Source organism: Pristis pectinata, chromosome 35 (genome assembly GCF_009764475.1).
Source record: "Pristis pectinata isolate sPriPec2 chromosome 35, sPriPec2.1.pri, whole genome shotgun sequence".
NCBI classification, from domain to species: Eukaryota; Metazoa; Chordata; class Chondrichthyes; order Rhinopristiformes; family Pristidae; genus Pristis; species Pristis pectinata.
In genome coordinates this window covers 10294483-10307577 of record NC_067439.1, presented here as the reverse complement: position 1 = coordinate 10307577, position 13095 = coordinate 10294483, and positions in this window count along the sequence as shown.

Below are 13095 nucleotides of genomic sequence, written 5' to 3'. Positions count from 1 at the left end.
TTCAGTGTGTGTGTCTTTGTGTGTGTTTGACTTCATGTGTGTGTGTGACTGTATGTGTGACATATTCAGTGTGTGTGCGTATGTATATGTGTTTATATATGACAGATTCAGTGCGTGAGTGTGTGTGTGAATGTGTGTGAGAGTGTGTATGTGTGTGTGCGTATGTGAGTGTGTGTGTGTATGTGAGTGTGTGAGTGCGTGTGTGTATGTGAGTGTGTGTGAGTGTGTATGTGAGTGTGTGTGTATGTGAGTGTGTGTGTGTATGTGAGTGTGTTTGAGTGTGTATGTGTGTGTGAGTGTGTGTGTGTGTGTATACACAGCTGGTTCAGGCCCCAGTCTGAGCTCCCTGCAACTGTACTGAGCAGGGACGGGAGGGCAGACACCACCAACGGTTCCTGAGCAAGAACACTGAGTGTGCTCAATACCATCAGGTACAACCAGCCTGAGAAACTGGAGACATCAAACACCCACTGCAACTCCCCACGGTTCTCAGGGAGTTTGAACCAACAGCTCTGGCAGGCAGTGACAGCGACTTATACTTGGTAAGGGATCTATTTATAATGAACATGGGCTGATGAAGTCTTGTTTACACAGTGACAGCACTCAGGAACCACATCCTGAACCAGTAATTCCGAGGTCTGGACTCACAGTTAAGGGGTGCCGCTTCAGGTCTGGAAATTTTAATCCGGTTAATTAAATAAAATCTGGGATTAATCAGCTATTATCTGCAATAATAACCATGAAACTACCACAATCATGCGAAACCCATCTGGTCCACTGATGGTCTGTGCGTGACCACTGCAGTGTGGTTGGCTCATGTGACCACTGCAATGGTACAATCAGCCCCTCTGTGGTAGTCAGTGGTTCAAGGAGGTGGCTCACCACACCTTCCCAGGGCCATTAGGGTTGAGGAACACAATAATCTCTGATAATCCAGCATCCTCGGGACCTTGGTGGTTCTTGACTGGCAGATATCCTGGACTTTCAGATGTGAACTGGTAAATTGGTTTATTATTGTCACATGTACTGAGGTACAGTGAAAAACTTTGTTTTGCATGCCATCCATACAGATCACTTCACCACATCAGTGCATTGAGGCAGTACAAGGGAAAAACAAAAACAGAATGTAGAATAATGTCACAGTTACAGAGAAAGTTCAGTACAGGCAGACAATAAGGTGCAAGGTCATGATGAGGTAGATAATGAGGTCAAGAGTCCATCTTATTGCTCAATAGCCTTATAACAGTGGGATAAAAACTGTCCTTGGGCCTGGTGATACGTGCTTTCAGGCTTTTGTATCTTCTGCCTGATGGGAGGGGGGAGAGAAGAGAGAATGTTCAGGGTGGGTGGGGTCTTTGGTTATGCTGGCTGCTTTACCGAGGCAGTGAGAAGTGTAGACAGAGTCCATGGAGGGGAGGCTGGTTTCCATGATATGCTGAGCTGTGTCCACAATGTTGCTCTTAATAATAGCCCAACACACTTTTATTTCACATTTTTTATGTCACACAATAATATAATAAACCTTTTCCTGAATCCAGTGGGTCGAAAGGAGTGGGAAGTATGCAAGCACCTTGAACCCCAGTCCGGGCGCACACCCAGACACACACCCGGACCCCTGGCTCTGACCGCACACACACTTGGCATTGGAATTGGTTTATTATTGCCACACACACCGGGATACAGTGAAAAGCTTTTGTATGCATGCCATCCAGACAGATCTTGCCGTATATCAGTACATTGAGGTAGTAAAAAGAAAACAGAATGCAGAATATAGCGTCACAGTTACAGAGAGACTACAGTGCAGGCAGACAAATAAAGTGCAGGCACCCCCTCAGCACAGTCCGGGGGGCGGGGGGGGGGTGGTGGTGGAGGTGTAAGAATAACCATGGGTAGGACATAAAGTCATAGTCATTGAGCAGTACAACACGGAAAAAGGCCCTTTTGCCCATCCGTGTCCATGCCGACCAAGATGTATATTCAAGCTAATCCCATTTCCCAGCACTTGGCCCATATCTCTCTAAACTCTTGTTATCCATATACCTGTCCACATGCTTCTTAAATGTACCGAATGTACCTGCCTCACCCACTTCCTCTGGCAGCTCGTCCCATACACTCACCACCCTCTGCGTGAAAAAGTTGGCCCTCAGGTCCCTTTTAAATCTTTCCCCTCTCGCCCTAAACCTATACCCCCTAGTTTTGGACTCCCCTACCCTGGGGAAAAGACTGTTACCGTCCACCTTATCTGTGCCTCTCATAATTTTAAACACTTCTACAAGGTCGCCCCTCATTCTCCTACCTTCCAAGGAATAAAGACCCAGCCTGCCCAACCTCTCCCTATAACTCCGGCCCTCGAGTCCTGGCAACATCCTCGTAAATCTTCTCTGTGGTCTTTCCAGTTTAACTACGTCTTTCCTCTAACAGGGTGACCAAAACTGCACACAGTTCTCCAAGTGCGGCCTCACCAACGACTTGTACAACTGCAACAATGCTTTCAATGAACTATGCACTTGTCCTCTTAATTCCATTGTAAGGTTATACACCTCGATGAGGTCACCCCTCAGTCTCCTACGCTCCAAGGACTGAAAGCCTCGCCTGTCTAACCTCTCTCTTGAACGTACAACTTTCGGACTCAGCAGTGGGACTGTTACCAACCACAACAGACAGATTCAACCTACAAACGACAGGCAGTCGCTTCAATAGTGATGAAAGGAAGTAGGTGTTCATACAATGTGTGGAGGAAATCTGAGCTGCCCTCCCTTGGAAACGATCGGGACCATAGTGGAGCACAGGGTGGACGCAGTCACAGCAGTTACCTCACTGAGCCAGTCCTCACCAGACAGGACAGCAAGCCAGAGGTGGGTTTGTGTCTTCCTGTGGTGACTGGTAATTATTAAATTAAGTAATTTATTATGAAGGGCCTGAAGTGTAAACTGCAGGGGTGTCAAAAATGAAAGAGATGGTTCACCAGTCTCTTCTGAGGATTGAAACCTGTTGTCCTTAGTGACCCAGCCTTTGTAACCTAGTGTACATTACACCCTGACCCGACTGTACCTGACCCCTGACTGGTGTCAATGTGACCTCTGACCTGACTGTATCTGACTCCTGACCCGACTCAGTGTGACTCCTGACCCGACTGTACGTGACCCCTGACAATGTCATTGGCCTTCACTGTCTGGGACTCTGGGTCAGTGAGAGATGCACTGTCATCGTCACCTCATCAGTCGATGCTGATTGGAATGAAAGGCCTCTTTCTGTTATGAACACCTGGACAGCTGTTTATAACTACCTGGGAAGCCAGTTAGAAACCCCTGCACAGTCCTTTGTCAACACCGAGGCAGCCTGTTGTGAAGATCAAGGGCAGCTCATTATAAACACCAGGGGAAGCGGTGTTTGGACACCTGAGCATCCTGTTATGAAAACCATGCGCACTCTCTGTTAAGCACCTGGGCAGCCTGTAGTACACACCCCAGACCACCTGTTATAAATACAACCAGCAGCCTGTACAACCACCATGATTAGATTGTTCTAAACACTTTTCCCAGCCATTTTAAACACATGGACAAGGTGTGATGAACAACTGAACATTCCGTTCTAACCACTTGGACAGACTGCTATAAATATTTAAAGAAAACAAGAGAGCAGCACACAACACAAACCAGAGGCAGCCTGTTGTAAACACCACACACAGCTTCTAATAAGTACCAGGCAGCTTCATGGATAATTTGTCATAAACATCTGGGCAACATTTTATGAATAAGACGGACAATGTAATTTAGCAGCATGTTCCAAAATACTGGCCAGATGGTTGTAGACACCGTGGGCTGCCTGTTGTAGTCACCGTGGCTTGCCTGTTATGCACATCATGGATTACTAGTTATGTACACCATGAACTGCCTGTTGTAGACACCATGGGCTGCCTGTTGTAGACACTGTGGGCTGCCTGTTATGCACATCATGGATTACTAGTTATGTACACCATGAACTGCCTGTTGTAGACACCATGGGCTGCCTGTTGTAGACACCAGGGACTGCCTGTTATGCACACCGTGGATTACTAGTTATGTATACCATGAACTGCCTGTTGTAGGCACTAGGAACTGCCTGCTGTAGACACCAGGGACTGCCTGTTGTAGACACCATGGACTGCCTGCTGTAGACACTGTGGACTGCCTATTGTAGACACCATGGGCTGCCTGTTCTAGGACCAGGGACTGCCTGTTGTAGACACCAGGGACTGCCTTTTATAGACACCATGGGCTGCCTGTTGTAGACACCAGGGACTGCCTGACATTATGGGCTGCCTGTTCTGGGCACCATGTAATGCCTGTTGTAGACACCAGTGACTGCCTGTGATAGTGCTATCAGTGTTTATGAGAATTTTGATGGAGGAACTGCATCACAGCTCTCCCCCCGCGGACTGCCCCAGACCACACGCGCCAGGACCCTCGACTGGCAGTATAGTCTGGTGCCCCCTTACTGCAATAGTGGAAAGGAAGGGCTGCTCTGCCCCCTCCCTCCCTCATTCACTGAATTTAGCTGCAACAGCGGTTATCGCCAATCAGCCAGCCAGTGACAGTGAGGAGTCATTTCCTTCTGAACGGGAGAGGATGATGGCCTGGAATTCACATATCAATGTTATACGGTAAGGGCACACTGGGCAGTACAGTTGTGTTGTATGAGGCAGCTCTGTGTTACAAAACTGCCCCGTAACACACCACCCCATGTTACAATACCACCCTATTTTACAGATCCGCCCATATTACGATACTGCTCTGTGTTACAAACCACCCTATGTTACAATGTTACAATACCCTGTGTTACAATACTGCCCCATTGTACAATATCCTTACACGTAGAAGGAGGTAATTCATCCCATCGAATCCATGCCAGCTTCCAGGGGAACTATCCCATCAACCCCATTCTGTTGCCATATTTCCCTGTACCTCTGAGACCTACTCTCACACGCCTATTAATCCCCCTTGATTTTGTTACACCATTTGCCTCCACACTAGGGGCAATTTACAGTGGCTAGTTAACTCACTGACCCACACACCTTTGTGATGTGGGAGGAAATCGGAGCACCCGGGGGAAATTCTCGCGGTCGGAAGGAGAACGTGCAAACTCCACACAGGCAGCACCACAGGTCAGGATCGAACCCGGGTCTCTGGAGCCATGAGGCAGCCACAATACCTGTTGCACCATTGTGTGGCCCACACAGCTCTACACAGCCCTATTGGGCAATACTGCAGTCCTATCATCGAATGCCACCCCATGTGATTGTCCACATCTGCTGTGAATTACTATCCTGGGTTGTGATACCCCCTACAGTACAATGTCACAGAGTTGTGCAGTAGTCCTGCCTTGGAATGCATTCCCGAGTGAATCCTATGCATAACACAGCCCTGCATCAGACATTCCATCTGAGCTTTGTTGTTGGAAGAGATTATTGGAGGAGCAGAAAATAACAGTCAGGGATGCGCTCGAAGCCTCCTCGAGGAAGTGCAAAATCTCCACTGAGTCCTGGAACCGCTGTCCAATGACCGCCTGGTCTAGCACGGTACCGAGAGGGTGTATCGGGAGCACACAAAAGCCGCACACAAGTGGAGGAAGGAACACACCACCTCACAAACTACTCACCCTCCCGCCCCATTTGCGGAGGAGCCTGGGGTTCCCACATCAGTCAACGCTGAACCCACGGAACAGGAGTCATCCTCCATCCCAAGGAACTGCCTGAGAGGAGGTTTAAGTTCAAGTTTACTCTCGTGGGTAAACATGCATGGGATATAAATCTCACGAAAATCAGCTTCTTGCAGCAGCAGCACAGTACAGTACAAACTCGAACTTAACATAAATTATACATAACTTACACAACAAAATAAACATAAAGGCACCACTGCAGGTTGAGGGAGAGGAAATATAGTCCAAGGTAGTGTCAGGGTTTTTGAGGTTGTTTCAAGACCCTGACGGCAGTGGGGAAGAAGCTGTTGTCGAACCTTGAGGTGTGGATCTGAAGCCCTGGATACAAACTCATTAAATGACAGACAAATAGCTCACTCCTGTTCCTAATTTATAAACACATTGTATATATGCAGAAATGTTCTGTACAGTAAGAAGAAGACTCCCTGTTTTATATCCATCCCAAAAAAGGCCAACATTCCATTAACATTTCTGATTAATCACAGTAACTGCATGCAAACCTTTTGTGTTTCAAGCACCAGCCCTCAGATCTCTTTGTAAACTCACATTTCCCCACATTATTCTCCACCTGATAAATATTTGCCCTCTTGATTAACCCCCCCCCCACTTTCCCCCCAGCCCACAACTTGCCTTCCCACCTGTCTTTGAATCTTCAGTAAATATGAACCGTGTAATCTGGAATTTCTGCTTGGTCAAGGGCCATTTGATTTGGTTTGGAGACATCTGCCCACCCTTCCCTGTGTGCAGTGACTTCCGTTGTCTCTGGGTTCAACAGTGGGATGGAGGCCAGGAGGGGCTTGTGACAGGTGACTCCTCACTTAGAGCAGACAGAACATGTCCAGTTGCAAGGCTTGGCTCCCATTGGCATCCCTAGTTGCCTCTGACCAAGTAGGATCCTTGGGCCATTGCAGTAGTTAAGAGTCAACCACTTCACTGTGGGTCTTGGGACACATATGTGATAGAAAGAGGCCATTCAGCCCATCGAGGCCATGGGAGTTCTCAGAGGAGTCCCACTAGCTCCATTCCTCACTAATTTCCCTGTAACCCATTCCCTCTCACATGCACATTAATTCCTGATTCATCCAACACCTTCCTACACTAGGGGTGGCGTACAGCGGCCAATTAACCCACCAACCCTCACCTCTTTGGGACGTGGGAGGAATCTGGAGTACCCAGAGGAAACCCACGCAGTCACAGGGAGAACGTGCAAACTCCACACAGACAGCACCCAAGATCAGGGTCAAACCCGGTTCTCAGCAACTGTGGAGGTAGCGGCTCTGGTAATTGTACCAGTGTGCCACCCATATCATCCAGTCTTGGGACGGACGGGAGAGTCCCTATGTTGCTGGTAGATTTTTAATCCGCACCGTCAATGGTCTTTTTGCAATCAAAAATTTATTTTTGTAAGTGAATTAAAATGTGGCAATGGTCAGGGTGGGATTTGAACTCATGCCTCCTGATCTTCAGGACACTGGATTGTTAACCCAGTACGTTACCCACTCTGCTATCAGATCACAGGCCTGTCACATTGTGGGAATGGTGACAAAATCAATCATGTCCTTGGGACGTAGAAGAATGAGGGAAAGCTCATAGAAGTGTTTTAAAATTATGAGAGCCGTAGATAAGGTGGATGGTAAGTCTTCACCCCAGGGTAGGGGAGTCCAGAACTAGGAGGCATGGGTTCAGGGTGAGTGGGGAAAGATTTAAAAGGGACCTGAGGGGCAACTTTTTCACGCAGAGGGTGGTAAGTGTATGGAACGAGCTGCCAGAGGAAGTGGGTGAGGCAGGTACAATAGTATCACTTAAGAAGCACTTGGATAGGTATGTGGAGGGGCGGGGCTTCGAGGGATATGGGCCGAATGCAGGAAATTGGGACCAGCTGGGTGGGTGCCGTGGTCGGCATGGACTGGTTTTGGGCCAAAGGGCCTGTATCTGTGCTGTATTGGTCTATATGACAGGACCTAGAGGAGGTGGAACCAGAGAAGGGCATTCTCTTCGAGCCTCCTCTGCTCCTCCATCAGATCAAGGATGCCCCGCATTAGGCAGGCCAGTCCCGAGCCATAACCACCATGTCATGGCTCAGGGCTCAGAGACTCTGGGGCAGTGTTCATCCTGACTCCCTCCAACCTGGTTCAGGTTTACCCCTTGCAACCTGATCCCTTGTAAGTGTGTAAGGCCCTGCTCCAAAACACTTAACACTTAGTTCAGCCAATAACTTCTCCTCCCAGTATCATGTGACAGATGAAACCAATCTTAATGACGTGTCCCTGTTTGAGAAGCATGTCGCCCAAAACAATCCCAGTTTGCTCCAAAAATTTTGGGTTAGTCACGATTGTACTCAGAGTCAGGGAGCCACAGCGCAGAAACAGGCCCTTGGGCCCACCATATCCATGCCGACCGTTGGGAACCCACCTATATTAATCCCATTTACCAGAACTTGGTCCATGGCCTTCTGTACCCAGAGGCTAAGCCTCCACAGCCCTCTGAACTATCCTGGTCCAACCATGTAGACTCCACGGCCAAGAAAGCTCACCAGTGCCTCTACTTCCTCAGGAGGCTAACGAAATTTGGCATGTCCCCGTCGACCCTCACCAGCTTTTATCGATGCACCATAGAAAGCATCCTACCTGGATGTATCACACTTGGTACGGCAACTGTTCTGCCCGTGACCACAAGAAACTGCAGAGAGTTGTGGACACAGCTCAGCACATCACGGAAACCAGCCTCCCCTCCATGGACTCTGTCTACACTTCTCGCTGCCTCGGTAAAGCAGCCAACATAATCAAAGACCCCACCCACCCTGGACATTCTCTCTTCTCCCCCCTCCCATCAGGCAGAAGATACAAAAGCCTGAAAGCGCGTACCACCAGGCTCAAGGACAGCTTCTATCTTGCTGTTATGAGACTATTGAATGGTCCCCTAGTATGATAACACCTCACAATCTACCACATTATGAACTTGCACCTTATTGTCTACCTGCACTGCACTTTCTCTGTAGCTGTGACACTTTATTCTGCATTCTGTTATTGTTTTACCCTGTACTACCTCGATGCACTGTGGAATGAATTGATCTGTATGGACGGTATACAAGATAAGCTTTTCGCTGTACCTCAGTACATGTGACGATATGAATAAACCAAACCAAAACCAATTCAAAAGTCACAATCTTCAGTGTTCACCCCTCACCTCAGATCTTAAAGGCCGATCCTGATCCTCAGACTGTCCGTCATTGCTAATTCTCAATCTCCCACTTAGGAAGCCCTCTCGACGTCCACCATGTCCATCCCTCTCAATGAGATCACCTCTCGCCCTTCCATGTATGTGTGGGCAACACTGACCCACTCACCGCACCCTCTCCACAGCGGACTCACCCTTCGTCTCAGGAAGGGAGTGAACCAGCATTTTCCCATCCTAAACTGCCCTCATTCCTGTAACCCTGGCTTCCCCTTCCCAAGCCCTCCACGCATCTGGACAACACCATCATAACCAACCATTAGCCGCCTCTCCCTGCTTTGTGAGATCTTGCTTTGCAGAAACTCAGCCACCAGGGTAACGGTGTCCACACCTCATGAGTCAGTCATTGGCTGTGAGCGCCTTCAGGATACACAGCATAAAATGGGAAATGGTCACAAATTCTCACACTCTCTTATAGAAGATCCTCATCCTATCGAGTAACCACACACAGGACAGGTCTAGGCTGAGATAAGACATTCTGATTCCAAGCACCAGCTTCTGCAGTGGGGAGAAGAGCTGACCCTAGTCCCAGAAACCTTGTGTCAATTGGAGTCCTGAACTACCACCATCCCTCTTTCAGTGAGGTCATAGAGTCATGGAAACAGGCCCTTCGGCCCAACTGGTCCATATTGACCAACGTTCCCATCTAAGCCAGTTCCATTTGCCTACATTTGGCCCACATCCCTCTAAACCTTTCCTATCCATGTACCTGTCCTAATGTTTTTTTAAATGCTGTTAATGTACCTGCCTCAACCACTTCCTCTGGCAGCTCGTTCCATATACCCACCACCTTCTGGGTGAAAAAGTTACCCTTCAGGTTCTTACCAAATCTCTCCCCTCTCACCTTAAACCTATGCCCTCTGGTCCTTGATTCCCAACCCTGGGAAAAAGACTGTGTGCATCCACCCTATCTCTGGGCAGGCACGGTAGCGTAACGGTTAGCGTAACGCTATTACAGCGCCAGTGACCCGGGTTCAATTCCGGCCACTGTCTGTAAGGAGTTTGTACGTACTCCCCGTGTCTGCATGGGTTTCCTCCGGGTGCTCCGGTTTCCTCCCACATTCCAAAGACATACGGGTTAGGAAGTTGTGGGCATGCTATGTTGGTGCTGGAAGCGTGGCGACACTTGCGGGCTGCCCCCAGAACACTCTACGCAAAAGGTGCATTTCACTGTGTGTTTCGACGTACGTGTGACTAATAAAGAAATCTTATGTCCCTCATGATTTCATACACCTCTGCAAGATGATCCCTCATTCTCCTACACTCCAATGGATAAAGTTCTACCCTGCCCACCCACTCTCTACAACCCAGTCCCTCGAGTTGGGCAACATCCTCGGAAATCTCCTCTGCACTCTTTCCAACTTAATCGCATCTTTCCTATAGCAAGGTGACCAAAACTGAACACAATATTCCAAATGCAGCCTCACCAACGTCTTGTACAACTACGTACCAATAAGAACATAAGAAATAGAATCGGGGAGGTGACATTAAGCCCCTCACGACTTGTACTGGACCAGATTTTTAATCTGATCTGTTCCACATTACGGCTCAGCTCAATCAGATCCCACACTTGTTGTTGTGAATTTGCCGTAAAGGGAAGCTCACACTTTACCAGGCTCCAAATGGACGGTTCCTTCTTTAAACGTCAGAGACATAGGAGGCTGCAGATGCTGGAATCTGGAGCAAAAAACAATCTGCTGGAGGAACTCAGAGGGACCCAGTGAATTCCTCCACCAGTTTAATTTTTGCTGTTAGTCAGGGTGCTGTTTTAAAGGGATTGTCATGGTTGGAATGTTATTTTAGGTGTTTTTATTGTCACATTATAAGGATTATGTCCCCATGAAAGGATCCTTCAGTTGGAGTTGAACGTTGAAAGGATCCTGTCACTTTAAAGGGACTGTTCATTGGATCATCAATTTAAATGGTTTAATAGCTGTACCATGGCAGTAACGGGGATCCTGGAGGTTGAACTCCCTGCGCTGGGTGTCTTGCTGAGATTACACACTGGAACCACAATTGGTTGTGTTGATCATCAGAGGCAGATGGTAAAAATAATGATTTGAAGGACAATTTGGAATTATCTCTATAGTGACAGCTGAAGGTATAACCTTGTGCAGGATCAGGCAGGAAGCGTGCAGATATCTGCTGTCCCGTAGTTGGGAGACCCTGTGTGTGCAAAGACTTCATGCATCTCAGCATCACCAAGCCACATCTCTGCAATTAAGGACTTCTCCCCAATTCCCTCAATTTACTCCCCATTATCGTAACATTCTTTGGGAGATTTCTGAATGATTGGTGAAGGTTTGGGTTAATCATTCTCACCACAGTGTGTGGGGCGGGGGGGGGGGGGGGGGGGGGTGTGGTGGTGCCAGGGGGCAGTTGGGTGAGGAGATCTGGTCCTTTGCTCGATTATAAAGCCGAAGGAATGCTGACCGCCCAGGTACCTGGAACGGGCACCGATGCACTGCAAAGGAAGTTGGTATGTCTTGTCCAGTGTTCCTCCACCCCTCCACTGGCCGCTTCAAAGCCCTCGGCCCTGCCACTTTTAACCCCCTCACTGACCGCAGTGCCTACCTCCGAGGCAGACGCTGAGCTTCACGGACGGGACAGGTGGAGGCGGGAAGTTGAGGAGAACGTGGGGAGAATTAAAAAAGCGGTACGGGTGATCGGTGTGGACTCGGTGTGCTGAAGGGCCCATTTCCACGCTGTATGACTCTATATGAAATCAAGAACAACTTCCAAAGGAACACAAGAGCTTTGAAGTGAAGTTGGAGGCCATTTGGCCCCTCGAGCCTGCTTCCCCCCTCAATAAGATCCTGGCTGAGCTTTTACCTCAGCGCTACCTTCCTGCACTAACGCCACATCCCTTGATCCCCTTGATCTAAAATTCTATCGATCTCTGTCTTATATCTACTCAGTGACTGTTCCTCCACAACCCTCCTGGGCAGAGAATTCCAATGATTCATCGCCCTCTGGGTGAAGAAATTTCTTCTCATCCCTATCCTGAATGCCAATCCCTTATTTTTGAGTCTGTGACCCCCTGGTTCTGGAGACCACAGCCAGGAGAAATGCCCTGCCCATTTCTACCCCGATCACACCAAGTAAGGATTATGTATGTTTCATTTGTATATCATATTCAATGAAACAACACAAGCAGTAATGTCAAACTAAACGCTGGAGGCCCTGGAACATGTCACCTACTATTTGGTCCTGGAGTTGGGTTTATGGAGCGACTTCAGGGAGAAGATAAGATAAGATAAGGTATCTTTATTAGTCACATGTACATTGAAACACACAGTGAAATGCATCTTTTGTGTAGAGTGTTCTGGGGAGCAGCCCGCAAGTGTCGCCACACTTCCAGCGCCAACATAGCACGCCCACAACTTCCTAACCCGTATGTCTTTGGAATGTGGGAGGAAACCGGAGGAAACCCTCGCAGACGGTGGTACGCAGGGAGAACGTACAAACTCCTTACAGACAGCGGCCGGAATTGAACTCATGTTGCTGGCGCTGTAAAACGTTACGCTAACCGCTACACTACCGTGCCTGCCCATAGACAGAGAGACGGTGAGGATTATGGGGTGATTCCCAGAGCACAGGAGGCCAGGAAGCTAAAGAATCGACCCCAGTGATGGACAGGTAGAAATCAGCAATGATCAACAGGCCAGAACTGGAGGAGATCTTGGAGGGTTGGAGAGGCTGTGAGGGAGCATGGAAACACCACAAGGAGTCCTGTACATGAAAAGATACTCAAGAGGAACATCTAATGGACATCAAGCATGGCATCAGAATAATGTGCTGAAGGAATGCCAGCGGTTCAGAGCCTGCTTCTCAGGGTAGTAACTCTATGGTCCCTGTGTGTGTGGTAACTACATTGGGATCTTCTTCCCTCCACCATGAGATGTTGCTCACGGTCAGGAACCAGAGAAAACCCCACCCAGTACATAGAACCAACAGCCGGATGCTGAAGGGAGAATTAGACCCCACTGCAAAATACCCTATCTCAGTCAGAATCAATCCCAGTGTTTAAACACCAGCAGCTGCTATAACAAGAACATGAGATGCTGGTTTGACTCAGCCTGGGTCAGGTATAGACAAGCGATAAGAGACCATAGTTTCGCGGTTTTGAAGGCCTTTCAAAACCATCCCACCGTGACAACTTGT